The sequence below is a fragment of the Poecilia formosa genome, unplaced genomic scaffold (genome assembly GCF_000485575.1).
Source record: "Poecilia formosa unplaced genomic scaffold, Poecilia_formosa-5.1.2 Scaffold41, whole genome shotgun sequence".
In the NCBI taxonomy this organism is placed as follows: Eukaryota; Metazoa; Chordata; class Actinopteri; order Cyprinodontiformes; family Poeciliidae; genus Poecilia; species Poecilia formosa.
Window position 1 is genome coordinate 2180119 of NW_006799980.1, and position 14921 is coordinate 2195039.

The 14921-nt window shown below is 37.8% G+C and overlaps 2 long non-coding RNA genes across 3 annotated transcripts in view; one reads left to right on the top strand and one right to left on the bottom strand.

Moving 5' to 3' along the window:
• Nucleotides 1–701, top strand: part of LOC107836141 (uncharacterized) — a 5025-nt gene extending 4324 nt beyond the window's left edge. The window contains exon 2 of the long non-coding RNA XR_001661994.1: nucleotides 560–701. This is a non-coding gene — a long non-coding RNA (uncharacterized LOC107836141). The remainder of the gene's footprint in view (nucleotides 1–559) is intronic.
• LOC103137547 (uncharacterized) overlaps nucleotides 1–14921 on the bottom strand; it is a 40504-nt gene that overhangs the window by 7464 nt on the left and 18119 nt on the right. Inside the window, exon 3 of one of the 2 annotated variants that reach the window (XR_476159.2) lies at nucleotides 1–8. This exon is cut by the window's left edge and continues 190 nt beyond it. This is a non-coding gene — a long non-coding RNA (uncharacterized LOC103137547). Of the gene's footprint in view, nucleotides 9–11907; nucleotides 12501–14921 lie in introns of those variants that run through there. The other variant, XR_476158.2, reaches the window with a different exon arrangement.

Here is a 14921-nt window from a genome sequence, read left to right on the forward strand (position 1 = left end):
GCAAAAAGCTGCATTAAGAGGACAGAGAGGAGATTTTATTGGAGCTGATGAGGAAAACCAGGGCAGAGGAAAAACTGGGGAGGGAGTGAATCAGGGGAAGGTGTGGGGGGGGTCTAATGTCTCCACTTCACCTCCGGAAAGTGGATTTGCAAGCACTGCGTGTTGACTGATGCTGGCTCACCTAAATTTACACTTTTTAAACACCAATTTACTTGTATTAGAGTTGTTTAGTGCGGAAGGACATTTTATGCCCAGCAGAAGTATGAAAAAAAAAATAATAAAATGTCTAAAAGTGAAAGCACATACAGGATGGTAATAATCTCGGCATCCCTGTGGGGTGCTTGTCTATGAATATATAAACTTGGGCAGATATACAGTGAGCACATAGGTGCCCTGGTATTTCTGAGTTCCTTGTATTGTTCAGGGGAAGGCGTGGGAGTGATTCACCATTGTGCCTCCATATCTCTGTTGCCAGCTTGGCTGTCCCTTCACTGCTGATCTGTGAGATTTAGAATTGCTCCCAGAGTGCTTTTCTAATCTTTCCTCTCTCTCTTTTCAGGGGAAATGTATCCCGCAGACGAAAATATTTCCCTTTGGTGCCTTCAGTGCATTTACTGTTTCTTTTATCTCAGTGCTTTTAAAAAAAAAAATAAAAATAGTCGAAGAAGCTTGTCCAGAGCACAATTTCTTACAGAATGGATACAAAAAAAAAATAAAAGACAGAAAATGTCTGTTTCTTTTATTAAGTTTCCAGCAACTCGGTGAAAAGTTTATTTAAGACTTATAGCCTACTGCTGTGTCAGATGTCAGCGCGATGGATTTTTTAATAGGCTTGTTAATTTCATTAAAACAGAGCTTGAGGGATTTCCGTGGCGAGGTGCTTGACACCTCGCGAGTATCACAACCCTGGGCTTCAGTCTGCTCTGCGAGGGGTCTGCCAGCTTAGAGGAATTACATCCGACAATGGACAGTCTGCTGATGAGCTGCGCTTTCTTCTCTCTGTGTTGGCCTGACGTCCAATTAGCGCAGAGAAACAAGCTAACCCTTAGCTGCCACTTAGTCTAAACCACCAACAGCGCCTCCAAGATATCGGGACATGACTTAATGAATGCAATCAACAATAATTAGGGGGAATGATAGGCTCTGACTCTAAGGCGTCGTTAAGAAGGAAAGGCTGCCGTTGCACTGCTGGTGACCTCTTTTGTTTGAAACAATCCCTCCCTTCAGGAAGACAGACTCCTCACTGTGCCATAATCATTCAGATAAGACATTTCACAGACCTAAATAAAACCTAAATAGGTTTTAAAAAACCCCTTTTCGTTTGTTTTGGTTGCATGGAATAGATATCACTATTCAATTGGCTCACATGAAGATCTGTTTTGTTTTTTGTTTTTCTAATAATAGGCTACGTTTTGCTTTTATAATCCCATATAATCTGTTAATTATTCAGATCAAACAACGTGTTGACTGTTTATGATTCGCATTTTTGTCACCGCCAGCCACTCACTTCATTGTGCTTTTGTTTTGTTGGAATTTTGAGGCGCATCCCAATCGAAGAAAGTGCAGCACTCAAGATTTTTCAACGAATAATATCTGAAAAGCGTGGCATGCATTTGTTAATTTGCACTAACCCAGGACTTTTTTTTTTGTTGTTTTTTTTTTGCAGCAATTACAACTTCCAGAGTTTTGCAGTATGTCCAGCTTTGTTCATCTGAAGAATGATATTTTCGCAACAAGTTTTGCTGCAAAGTCGCTCGAGCTCTGTCAGATTAGAAGACGGAACTTGAACTCTTTCATCTATTTGAAAACACCAGTTTTTCAAGTTTTGACGTAGATTCTCGACTGGTTTTGGTGTGGACTTTGACTCGACTATTCTAACACGTGACCATGCTTTGCTCTACTGTAGACTCAGCTGTAGTTTTTATGGATTTTGTCTTGCAAAATAGCTGACCTCTGCACTCGTCATATGTTGCTTGTATATCCTCTAATAGTTTTTGTTCAAAAATGTTACTTGCTGCTGGTGATTACCGTTTTCCTGACACAACTATACAGCAGCATATCCACAGCGTGATGCTATCAGAAGCGTAATGCATTTTGAATCTAGGTCAAACAGTTCACTTTTGTTTGTGGGCGACCAGAGTGCCTTCATCCATGATTGATGTTTCTCCTACTTGGGCTTTTTGGCAAACTGGATTTTATATATAACTTTCTTACAACAACCTTTTTTCTTCACTCTTTCAGTAGAACAAGATTTGTAGAGCGTACAACTAATAGTCGTCCTCTCCACAGATTGTGCCACCTGAAATGAACCCTGCATAGCAGGTCTTCTACAGTTACCATGGGTCTCTTGGCTGCCTCTCTGATTAATGTTTTCCTTGCCCGTCCTGAAAATCTGTGCGGTTGACCATGACTTGGTAGGATTGTACTTGTGCCCCGTGAAATGGTTAAAGAGTAGGATATTCTGCAAATAGGTGTTTTGTCATGGAATTTGTCTTTAGGGTATTTGAATAATGGGAGCTAAATAATTACAGACCACATATTTTTGCCAGATTTCTATCTGTAAAATATGTTGACAGCCATATAAAGTTCTCCTCAGTTATGCGTCACTTTGTCTTTGTTTCTCACATAAAACTCAGTAAAAGTGTGTGACTAGAACGCGACAAAACGTGGGGAAAAATAAAAGTGTGAACACATTTCCAAAGTTCTGCATATGTAAGAGATCTTTGAAGGCTTGAAGTTCAAACTTCACAAGAATTCATTTAAAGTCAAGCTCACACAAATTAAAACTAGATCCATTGATGCTTATAGGTCCTAACCTGAAAATTGCGTGAACAAACTTTAAAATTTCAAACATGAAATAATTCCTGGCCATATTTAAGCTTTTCAAAGCAAGGCATTTTGTGTCAGAGGATGTTTTACATATTCACAGAGCAGATTAATTCTGTTCTTTTCTAGTTTACTTACTGCAAGAATTCTCCACTTGCATACATAAACCGCTGCAACAAATCTTGTACAAGTGATGCTCAAATAAAACGGAAACAACCTGTTAATGTTTTGTTTTTGTTTTTTTTTAATCATCATGATGTCCTATGCAAACACTCTTTCTGCACTGATGAAAATGTGTTCATCTTAGAATGCTGTATACTTGAGGTGGTTTGGCTGAATATTCCACAACCACTCTGCAGGACTATCAGATTATGAACAGAACATTGAGCATTTAGTCCAAGATAGTCAGGCAACCAAAATAATTTAATATAATTTAATAAAAATCTTTTGGCAAAAACCGCACAACGGTAGCAGTAGCTCTCTATCATGCCGACTGGACCTTTCCCAAATACAATATCAGCAGGCACAAGAAGTAGCTTAAAAGAGATGAACAAGGGGTGAGCAAGGTCAGAGCACAAATAGAACAACAATATAAACTACAGGGCCTGAACTGTGGGTGAATAGGAAAAAAAGATATTTGGAGAGATGCATGCTTTTCTACTGTATATCTAAATTTAAAGAGACCCTGGAAAAAAATCATTTAAAAGGAGAGAAAAAGTTTGGAAGCTGATGGACCTTTTTTGTCATTTTATCTAGTTACCAAAGATACTCTATCTACTGCAATATGTCTTTTTTTTTTTTTTTTTAGGTAGGGAGTTGTGCTGATGAAGTTCTGAATTAAATCTCGCAGATAATTTCTTTGGCGATGCATCTGATCCAATATGCAGCCTCAACTGGTGTCAAGACAAGTGACATTTGGAAAAACACAGGCGTGAAGCAGAGATGTGGAGAAACGAGCTCTGATTAAAGGGCTGTGGGTGGATTCTCATGAGCCCTGAATATGAAAGATGTGCGAGACTGCAACTGTTGAGAAAGAGAGAAAAGTTATTACTCGCTGTCTGAAGTAATTTGTATTAAAAGCAGTTTCCATCGGAATGTCTGGGTATGTGAATGCAATTAATGCCAGTGGGTGTGATATGAAATATGAACTGGATGGCAGGAACCATTTCCACCGAGAATTTCTTCGCAGGGATTCTGTCTAATTTAAGTTGAGGTAAATTTATAGGTTGCTAATGTGACAAATAGTCAAATGTGACATGCAGAGACTGAGTAAAAGCCGCTCAAGTGACTTCCTGGCACTTAAAAAACAACAACATATATTTAATGTTAATTAATTTGCACTGAGACTTGTGTGCCATTTTTCAGATGTAACCACTTAAGACCGCTCTGCTTTTGCATGACATCTTAAATATGAGGAACTGATTCGAGCAGACATTTGTGCTTTGATTAAGCAATTAACAGCCAGGGATCTTTTATATTAAATAATTAAAGGAGCATGTTTTGTGCTTTTTAAATTAGCAACTCATGCAGCCAAGCGTTTAAGGGTATAAATAATAAGGCAATTGCACAAAAGGAAATTAAATGTTTGTTCCAGACTCCAACTTAAAGTTGGATTAGAAATCATTTCAGTAAGAATAGCGGGGCATTTTCTTTGTTTTCAAGCATTTCCCCTAATTTGGTTGTGACTGTTTAGACACAATAAAGAAGGGAAGGAAGCTTTATGATTCTTTTTAACCTAATTACTTTATTAATCAGATATTTATATCTCCTTTTATCATTTCTTTGATGGTTATTTGGTAAAATTGAAGATAATTTGCTGTCAGATGCTCTAGGTCAGACTTTTACAGTTTATTTTTTGACGTAAAAGTTAAGTGTTTCCTTTTCAAAGTGACTCAGAGGTGTGCTCCTGTGATGGAACGGACCGGTTAAACATTTTATGTGCAGCAGAGACAACTCTCTGAATAATCTCGGTCCAGAGAAGCAAAGAGTCGTTCTGACCGGAGTCAGACTTATGCAACTAGTCAGAGAAGCACCAGTTTGAGAGGCAATTTCTGAAATTTTTATACCAGAACCGACAAGGGGTTAGTTTGACTCCCTGATTATCTTAAATTGAGCCCTATATGGGTCAATTTTGTGACTTTTCATAAAGAAACCATATCAAATGTTGCTCACTCAGGCGAATTGTTTGTATGTTGTCATAGTAACCAGGTGGCGTACATTTTTTAATTCGGGCATGCGGTCCTTCAGCGTTTAGTGCGTTTCTCTCTGTGGAAATGGAAAGCTCATTGGCTGCTGCCACCAAGAGCTGGAGGTCAGTTTTCAAGTACCTCCTTCTTCAAGAATCTGGAGGCATACACGTTGTTCCTTTTGCTTTGAACCTGTAAATTTTGATTTTAGCTAAAACCCTTTTTTTTTTCTATAAACATAAGTATTTATAGAATATATTCTATAAACCTCAATACTAAAGACTGATCATTTTTCTTTCCTCCAACATGCAATTGTCAACACACAGCCATCGTCTTGGACCCAGCTTCATGTATCAATCGTAAACCGTTAGGCACACAATGTAATGAAGATTAAAATAACGGGGGATGTATTTGCAGTTACCCCTCTACAGACGAGCATGTGGTAGTTACATCACTGTTGCACACAGGGATGTTCAGCTACTCATAAGGTCTGACCCATTCGTTTCTTCAACTTTTACATATTTCCACATGCCATTTAAACTTTTGAAGTGGACTAAACTGTATTCCACCCCCTAAAGGCTTCAGGTAATGTGTGTCAGAATTGTATGTTGCTCATTGACAGATTTAACCGTCCCCTCTTACCCCCCAATTACTTTTCACCAAGTCTCTGTGACGGCACAATTGTAATGACGTTGGGAATGTTTAGTTCGTCAAGGTCATAGGCGTTTCAGTTCGGAACAGATTGAGACCACTGATTGGCCAGTCGCTGACCAACCCACTGGGTTGATTAACAGGTGGCGTCAAGTCAATTACCATAACCCTGTCGTGGTCTTAATGAGCCCGTTTTCTGGTCACGAAGTGACCATCACATTTTAACTTTTGTGTTGAATGTCTGTATATATTTACCACCAATGACAAAGAAAATATTTTCACTTTTCTGCAAAATTCACCAACAGCGCAATTCTTGTTTACTAGTAAGTAGTATCAGTGGTATTTCAAAAAAGCAGAAGTCTTATTTTTATTAACAATAATATTTGCTGTTAACTGGTTGCTAAGAGACAAGTGTGTTTTCCGTTAAAGTGCCACAAAGAAAGAAAAAAAAGTCAGATTATTAACTTTTGTATTGAATGTCTGTTTTATAATATATTTACCACCAATGCCAAAGAAAACATTTTCACTTTATGCAAATTTCACCAGCTGTGCAATTCTTGTTAAATCGTAAGTGTTACCATTTCAAAACAGCAGGAGAAATCTTATGTTTTATGAACAATAGCATTTGTTATTAACTGGTTGCTAAGAGACAAGCATGTTTTCCAGTCACTTTTATTCAAAATTTACCAACTGCACAATTCTTGTTAAGTCATAAGTAAAATACGACAAATACCGTTTTAAAAGAGCAGAAGAAATCTTATGTTTTAAGAGCAATAACATTTCTTGGCAACAGGTTGCTAGGAGACGAGTGCGTTTTCTGGTAACACAGTGCCACAAAATTACTATCAGATTTGGACTTTGTGTTGAATCTCTGTTTTATAATATATCTACCATCAATGATAAACAAAACATTTTCACTTTATGCAAATTTCACCAACTGTGGAATTCTTGTCAAGTTGTAAATAAAACACGATAAGTATTTCAAAAGAGCAGAAGAAATCTTATGTTTTATGAACATCATTTGTTGCTAACTGGTTCCTAAGAGACAAGCATGTTTACTATCTGAACATTTCTGTCCAAGCAGAGAAGCAGCATTTCAAAAGAGCTTATGTTTTATTAACAACATTACATGTTCTTAATTTGATTGCTTGTTTTTGCTAAAAACTGATCAGTAGATTTTACCATACATTTTGTACTAGCAGGTCACAGCAGGTCTTTTCCTACTTCTGTTTACTGAGATAGAACAAGAAATGAGCAACTCTATGATCAACACTGACAGAATCCAAAAGAAAAGACAAGATCTTAATAAAAAAAATAAATAAAAACACTTCCTAAATCTAAGAAGACGGTGCAAAGCTCTTGATTGGTGTATAAAACCTTGGATGGCGCTAAATGAATAATTACTCTCAAGTAATAAAAAACATGTTTTGTAATTTATGTGTCCAACTTTTAAGGGATAATTAAAGAAGCTGAAGCTTGAGGTGCCAAGAAATCTTTTAAATTTGCTGAGCTTAAACACACAGTGCACTCAATCGTTGTTGTTTGGCTTGGGTCTTCATCAGAGAACTGATCCATCTTTTGAACACCGACTGGTTTGAACCAGATAACACCACTGACTTCACAATGCATCATAACACAAGCTGTCCCGTCTTCATTTTATTGAGCAGACCATCAAATGTGCAAAGACAGAATATAGGGAACAGATGCACTTCACAAAAGATGTACATTTTCTTGTTCAAAATTTAAAAGATGCATAGAGGGATGAATCCCTAAACTCAGTCCAATTTGCAAACTCTAATTAAGAGAGCCATTTCTCTCATTAAAGTTTTATTTAATGGGACAACACCAGACTTGTAGACGAACTTAGCAAATTTAGTAAAATATAGAGAGTGGGTCTTCGATTTCAATTTTAGCTGGTGCCTTTTCAGAGAATTACACGTACCATACGTGTGGTTTGATTTTCCCCAAATTTACAAAAGGAGTTCCTCAGGGCTCCATAGTAGGACCAAATGATCCTCACTTTTCATTTAGATAATTCTGTGAGTGCAAATCCTGAATTCAATTTTTCCACACAGATGGCACAATTATATTTTTCATTTTCATCATTTCACATTTCTCAAGTCTGCCTTTGATGTATTTCAGTTCAGTTTTGAACAACTAAAGTTGGGAGTTAAATTCTGAAAAAAGAAAAACAAACTGCTAATTTTTCTGTCAGTTTGTAAATTTAAGCTGCTGTGTTTGAAGAAAGTTGCCCATCTTAGCGGTTTTATGCCACTCTGTTTAGCTAAGGTGTTTTGGGGAGCTTAGAAAACTGCGAACGACACTAAAGTTAATTGCTAACTTAAGGCTAGTCAGAATGTAACTGAAACACAGCCCAAGTCTACAACCCAAGTTCTATTTTTGAACTCTCATGAACCTATTAGAGTTCAAAGGGTAGATCAGGATTGTACCTGATCTATGGTACAAGGCACACCTGAAACATATTCCAATTTTTTTAAAAAGGCTTGGTGTCTGTGATGGTTCTAAGCTTTCAGTAGGATGAGCCTGAAACTGTTTCCCACAGAAATCAATTAAGGATGTCAATAGCCATTAATCTGCAAGCCCAGGATTGACCCATTTGTTGAAGGTTTAGACTTATTGTGAGAATGCGGGGTAATGCGGTGAGGGGGTTTAGCATTTTAGAGTTGATTTCTCTGTAACCTGACCCAACTATGTAACATCTACGATCCACTTCTTGGAATAAGATGTGTATCGCCTTCTGCAGTCTCCAGGAAGCAAAATGTGCTGTAATTAAATAACCATGAGGCGGCTACATCAGCAAAAGCTCAAGAGAGGTGTTCTCTCCTCTGTCAATTCGGTTAGATGATAAATGATCCCCCCCCACAAAATGTTTTCAGAGAGTGGAGCTGTAAGGTGCTGCAGATGGTGACCTACGAGAAGAAACACCCAGCTTGTAAGGCGATATTTGTGCTAAAGCTTACAAGAAACAATTGGATAAAACATATATGAACCTAGCTCCACATTGCTTACCTCAAGGTTTATGTGTCTCTGCAGTAACAATGTAGCATTCTGAAAAGAGTCTGTACAGAGCCTTTGCCAATTTATTCACACTGCAGTGGAATGTGTGCAGTGGTTAGCACTGTTACCTCGCAGCACAAAGGTCTGAAGTTCACATTCTGGCCTTGGGTCTTTTTGCATGGAGTTTGCATGTTCGCAATGTGCTTGCCAAAAGCTGAATCAAGACTGATTTGTCAAGTTTGTGCACTCATGTAAGAAATTAGACTTTGGTTCAGTTTGAACATTATATATAAAGATTATAAAAGAAACTAGATTTTTTTTTTCTTTTAAATGTGCATCTATGCAGTGTTTACAAAAGAGGAAGACAAGTTTGAATTAGCGTGATTATTCTCTTTTGGTACTTTGGCTTCTTCCTACAGTTAAAAAAATATGCAATTTAGATTTCTTTCTTTCTGTAAACTTCCCTCAAGAGTACGTGTCCATGTGCATGTTTATCGTTCCATTTGTCTCCGATACGCTGTGATGAACTGGCAACCTGTCCAGGGTGTACCCCACTTTTTGTCCAAAGACCGTTGGAGACAGGCGCCAAGCCGTCTTTTGCCAAATCCATTAATTTAAATTTAAGTGTTAAACTTGATGGTTTGTTTCCCATCAAGAGTCGATTTATGCACTCCATAAATCTACTCTTTGAAAAGTAGATTTATAGAGTGCACAACCAGAAGTTGCCATGCAGCAGACTGGCAACATGTCCAGGGTGAACCCCGCCTCTCGCCCAGAACATTAACTGGAGATATGCACCAGCAACCCTCCCAACCCAACTAGTGACAAGGGTGTTAGAAAATGGATAAATGGATGGATGGATGGATGGACAACCAGCAGTTGTCTGGTCACCAAGCTGTCCCACCTGAGCCACAGATCCATGCAGCTCATCTAGAAATATCTTGGGCCTTTTAAGGACTTCTGACTTATTAGTGTTCTTTGAGTTGTTGAAAAGTTGGAGTACTGTTTCATAATCGAGCACCTTTTGAAACCTGTGCAACTTTTCTTGGACATGTCTGCTGTGGTCCTCGGTCTTCATGATGCCATTTGTCCACTGACAAACATCCAAGTCTTTTGCAAAACAATTGGATTTCTTTACACACAGTTGAAACTGATTTTGTTATGTTGTATATCCAAAGAGCCGAGCCAAGGAATCAAGACGAAAATGGAGAGAAAAAAAAAGAAAAAAAGATTTTAATTCAAAGCTTGATCAAAACAGGAAATCTGCAGCATTAACAGTAGAATTTAACAATGTGTGAATAAAACAGAGAAGCTCTTATACTGGGAGCTTGATTATTGAATGCAACACAGGTGAGTAAATGAGCAGATGGAAAACAGATGTACAGATGCAAGATGTGTAGGCAGTGAGAAAATTAACACTAAAGATCAGGATCACAGAAATAAAAGAGATGAGATGAAACTAAATAGTCAAAACAAGCAAACTAAACCCAAAGTCCAACAGATTTGTGACAGATTTATAAATCAGTGATTGCACTGGATTTTATTTATGGGCTCTGTGGACTGACTGAATACAATGAAATCTTTGGTTCCAAAAAAAAAAAAAAAAAAGAAAAAAAAAAGTGCAATTCTTCCAAACTAGAAAACTTTAAGGCTTTCCTAAATTCAGTAACACAATCACAGGCAGTAAATGATTGTGACAAAAACATCGCCAGACCTGAATTAATAACCGTGCGCTCATGCATGTCGAAATATAATGCTTCCGAGTTCACCGACGGATGAGATCCATTACTCTTAAAATTAAGTCAAACGTTGCTTTGAGCAGCAGGTGATTTGGACCATCAGAACGTACGCCTCGCTAGCTCGGCAACAGAAACCATCAGAGTGACTGACATAAGCGAGAACAAGCGCGCCTGTGTGCATGTGTGCGTGCGTGACCAAACCCTTTCTGCAACCGCGATCGCTAAAACCGTTACGATTGTCAGGGGCGGAGGTAGTGTTTATGAGAAATAAAGGCGAGGTGAAATCCCAGCAGCGTTTAGCAGGAGCATTAATGGAGACTGAGACATTGAACTGAAATATATTATTCAGCACTTAAAAGCATGGGGGCATCTGAACATAGCAGTTTAAAGCTCCTAACCAATTTTGGAGCCGTTTAATATTTTACATGCTTATTGATGGATGAGTATGCCTCTTTGAAAGCTAATGGGGAAAACACCCAGTTATGACGTGCGCGTTGATGAGCTGAAGGAAGAGACCGAAGGAAGGCGAGGTTGCGATGGTGTCAGGAGGAGAGGGAAAAGTTAATGAAATGTTTGGTGTGTTCAGAAGTTTACATACCACTCATCAACAGCAGCATGAATCTCTTACTTAAATTGGGCTTTTAAACTTTTCTTGTTCTACCTATGGAGCCGTAGAGAATGAATAAAAGTCTACAATTTTATGTAAATAAATATAACATGCCAACATTGATTTGGAATTATTCACAATTCCAAATAACATACCAAAACGTGAACTTCACGTTTTGATATGTTATTGCAATTGAGATCAACTGACATTTGAAAAATTGACATTTGAAAAAAAAAAAAGAGGGAGACATTAGCAATATGCAGCTATTTAAAAAAAAAATCAATTAATATAGCCTCACTACCGCTAAAAAAAAGAAAAAAAAATAATAATTTTTGTCTCTTTTGGCCATACATATTTTTAACTGAACATCAAGGTGGGCTTCTTTAACTCCCTCACAGTTTACCTTAATGTTGTTGAATTGACTTTACTGTGATCAAACCCCTCTGGATCCCTCCACCACCCCGCCCAAAAAAAAAAAAAAAAACTGCGTTCCTGTCAGGATTCTGGTGTTTGCGCTTTGTCTGAGTGAGACATCTGTTTTAGAGAGGATCGTTCCTGGAGAGTGCTGGCAGCCTGGACAGCTGACGTTCATCAGACTCATCAGTCGACTGGGGACTTGAGGAGCCACAGAACTTTCTCCCTCTCTCTACTGGCTGATTTACCCTACAGCTAGACTCTAGTTGTTCTTGGTAAGATTTTGTTTTTGCAGCTTTGTGCTTGGAAGGATTTCATCAAAGCAACAGAATACTGTGTGCCATTTCTCTAATTCTTCCCCAACAGAGACACATTTCGCATTTTCCTCTTCCGTCTTTTGGTTTGATTTCGGAAAAGGACGTTCCTGGAATTCATTGGATATCTTTAGAAATCTTTTTTTTTTTTTCCTGCCACATTTTCGACAGAACCATCTGACTTTCCATGTCCTTGCATCAGCTCTGATGCCTGCCGGAAAAATCGGTTTTCAGAAGTGCTGCTGCCAGATTGCAGGAAAACTGGTTAGAGAAACCCAGCTCCCTAATACCACTTCATGGTGTTGACCAATTTTTATGCCCTCAAGGATAATGTCCATTTCCAGCTGTTTTTAATGTCCATGTTGCCTGGGGCAGCCATGTATGTCTCAATGCCCTGCAACATCACACCACGAAAACAAACCAAAGTCTGACATGGAACGCGTTTCATTTAAAGGACAGTAATGTTAGGCAGTGTGAAGGATAAAGATGAAAAGCTAAACTTGCAGTATATATATATTTTTTTTTTTTATGGACTGATCTCACTTTCAGTCTTACTACATTAAATATTCAAAGTGAAATCAGAAGCAAATTCAATGTGTTCAAGAACCGACTGGCACAGCACTTTCAGTTGAAACCAAAAGTTTCTCTGTCTGTCTCTCTGTGTGTTGGTCTGATAGACTGGCGACTCCAACCCATTGACTACTGGAGACAGACACCAACTCCCCATCGATCCTGCCAGGATAAGCTGGAACAGACAATGGATGTTCACTGTTAAATTTGATAAATTTAGCCGTTTCTTTTCATTGAAACAAAGGACTGTAAAAATGATATCCATTCGGAACAATGATTATATTTGTCTCACTACAATATGACTGATGCAAAAACATCTGGCACGAAACAGCAACCTTCTTTATTCTATGTTCTTTACTCAAAGTAGCAATGTCAGTGTAGCCTAGCATCTACAGTCAAAATACCGTCAAAATCCCAAACAATTTGTGTGGTATGTGATAAAATCTTGCAGTAAAAGGTTAATCAGGAATATGCCAAAGTATGACACATCCACAGTCATAAGACAGACGGCATACACCGATCCAAATATGAACGCATTAAAAGTCGTCTTAATGTTTGTTCTGGTGTATCATTTTATTCAACATAAAATGTTATTTGTGTTTAAAGTTTTCAGGTTTTATTTTAACTACTAGCTACTGAAAACTTCACCACCAAAACTTCTTAATTCTGACACAATAAGTGGGACTCAAATAAAATATGAGGGGAACGTAATTGACTCGTTCCTCTTTTAAAATTCAATCAGGTTTTTCTAGCCTGATACGGAGCAACCTACAAAAAGTAAATACCGAGTAAGCAGGCTTCAAAATAAAATTATTGTAAAAGCCCTTTGTTTTAATTCATGCATGCAAATTGTGATGAATGAGAGCCATTACTTCTGTCTGACTCGGTGAAAGTTAAGGAGAAAAAAAAAAAAGAAAAAAAAAAAAACGGGTAATAACACCTCTGGCTTTCGGAAACGGAGCAAAACTTTCTGATTAGTTTCTAAAAAAAAAAATCTGCCAAATATCTGACACAGCAGTAAGAAATCAGAATCCTTTGTCCACATTAGTATTAATGCAGGGTGGATATTTTAGCTATAGAATGGCCTCATCAACAGTTTTTTGGAGATTACACCATCAGCTGTGATCAAATATTAACAGGACCATGAGGACCGAAAATGAAGCCTGGAAGTTTCGACGGGTAGTTTTGCGAGTTTCATCGACGACCTCGGGCAGAAAACTGTAGAATCTCCACCCGTGAAAGAGGTTCTGTCAGTTGCTTTTCCATGTTGTAACAGTTTTATCGAACAGCAAAACAATTTAGCTTAGACAATTATACAGTGAAACGCAATGCGATGGTGATGTAATTAAGTCCAAATTTTGTCTTCAGATCATGTGCTTGAGAAAAATAAGCGATTTCTTGATGTTGTAAAACATTTCTTGATGTTTCCTGGCACATCCTAGGAAAAATGTGATTTTTCCTAGGAAAAATATGGATTCTTATTTATATCCATGCAAGCTTTTATTACAACTTTGATAGACTCTAAAGAGCTGTTGAATGAAACACTTCAGACTAGCTGAGTCTTTTCTTTTTAGTTATTTATACATTGCCATGCCACTTTCAGGATATAAGAACCGACTCATAAATTCTGTGTAGACCTCTTTTGTTTTTCAATCCCAGATTCTTATGCGATCTTTACTTTCTGCAGCAAACTTAAGGAACTAGATTATAGAGTTGGGTGTGGTATTGAATGAAAATATCATCAGTGACAATGCAGATTGATTATTGGAACATTTTATAGAAAAGAAATTAATATTCAGTGGGAAGACTGACGGTTTATAATGGGGAACTCTAACAAATGGAAGATGACGTGAGATAATCTAGTAAAGGGAAATCTCTTTTAAAACTAATTGGCCACAAAAATCTTTAGTCAGCAGTAACATAAAGACCAAAAAGTGTACATTGGATAAAGAAAACAAAAAGTACATTGAGAAACGGTCAGTCCTCCAAAGCCTCATCTAATCCCCAAACCTGCATTTGTAAATTTTACTTTCAGCAATTACTTTTGCGTTTGCACATATGCAACAGAGAAAGTTCTGTCCAAGAACTTCGATCAAAGTCATCATAAAAAAGTAATATCAAGCATCTATGCAACCCCAAACTTCTGAGATCAATATTTATCATTTTCCTCCTAGAAATGACATAATTTGCCGAAAAGCATGAAAACTGCCAGCACGTATGTCTGTCTGCTGGGACGCAAAGTCGCAGGTGTTAAAACTTCACCTAAATGGTTGGCATTTCACTTTGATTTGTTTTCCTCCTCTTTCCTCAGCTGTGCACCAATTCAACAGTAATTCAGAAATGAGAAAGAGGCCTGTGCGGAGTAATTTAGTAGACTGATGCATCTGTCGTCCCCACTCCGTCATGTATTGTTGGGGTCAACATTACTTTTCCTCCCTTTGACTGGTGAGTTACGTTGAACCTTCAGCTGCAGTGGTGAGAGAATCTGGGTTTTAATGGGTTGCATGTTTTAAGGGCATTAATAAGAGCAAATTTTGTCAAATTAAAAACACCAATTTTTATTTATTTTTTTCCTTCACTGCAACATTTTTTCACT